Source organism: Echinops telfairi, unplaced genomic scaffold (assembly GCF_000313985.2).
Source record: "Echinops telfairi isolate 266 unplaced genomic scaffold, ASM31398v2 ScPeMD7_7;HRSCAF=31, whole genome shotgun sequence".
In the NCBI taxonomy this organism is placed as follows: Eukaryota; Metazoa; Chordata; class Mammalia; order Afrosoricida; family Tenrecidae; genus Echinops; species Echinops telfairi.
The window spans coordinates 4,077,088-4,078,316 of record NW_022103904.1 but is presented as its reverse complement, the minus strand read 5'-3'; positions in this window follow the sequence as shown (position 1 = coordinate 4,078,316).

Sequence of the window (1,229 nt, the reverse complement as noted above, 5' to 3'; positions counted from 1 at the left end):
AGAGTCCCATAGAGAGTCTCAGTGAGTGTCCCACTGAGTGTCCCATAGAGTGTCCCAGTGAGTGTTCAGAGAGTGAATTTTCAAAAGTAGGATCCCCAAGCTTCTCTTCCCAAGTGCATCTTGTGACTAAACCCTCCGAGCTATCCATGTGCAATCAAGCTTGTTTACTGATTGCACCACCCAAGGGCTCCCTTCTAAATGTAAGGGAAAAAAATTAATAACAATATCTGACTGGTCTCCTTTTGCTAACCCAGGTTATGTCAAAATGGTCACCAAAGCATTTCAATAATGAAAATTTGGGGAAATTTAAATGGTTGGCCATAGGGTGAAAATAAATTAAGATAAGATTTATGAAGATATTAATAAATTAATAATTCTGCTGAGGGTGATGGGAAATCTTTGTGACACCATAGATAAGGGTGTTGGTGAATCAACTTGATGAGCACAGTCAGGGAAGGCTGAGATAAGAAATGTTTTGTTATACATATATTTACCAAAACAGAAAAGAAAATCATTTAAAAACCGTAATAGTAAGAATAGCATGTAAAACTCTATGCCCGGAACCATACTAGATACAATCAAGTGTGCAATCCACAAAAAAAGTTTTGAAGTAGGATTGTTGCAACCAAATGAGGAAATTGAGGTTGAAAATCATTTAGAATGTTTCAGTGTCAGGCAAGTGATAAGGGGCAGAGATGGACAGTTAACAGCTGCTAGCATGGGGGAAAAAGCTTGAAGGGCAGAGGAAATCGCTCAGTCCACAGGTTAACTTGAAGGAGGATTAAGGACCTTTACCCTTGTTGATTTGGTTGTTTCCCGGCCGTTTTCCCCCGTCCACTGAAAACATACTCTTTGCCAAGCATCCACAAACCGAAGAATTCTCCAGGCAATAGTGGTTGGTTTGGTCACCGGCTATGGGTGTCTTCGCTTTCATGTTCACCCTGTTTCTCTGAATTCCTTCAGGGAGACACTGTACCAGCACGTCCCCTTGTCAGCTGTGTGATTTTCCTGGAGCCCCTTACCTCGCTGTGCCAGATCGCCCTGGTTTATAAAGAAGAAAGAACAAGCCTTCCTAGATTGTGATGGTGAAGGTGACAAAGGTGAAAGCATTTATTTAATGCTCACTGACTATTTTTTCCTGTCAAGCTTAACGTGATGCACGTAGAGTATATGTTGGAAAGTATGACAGCAAAACCATATGACAGCATATGTTGTGAAGTATGACAGCA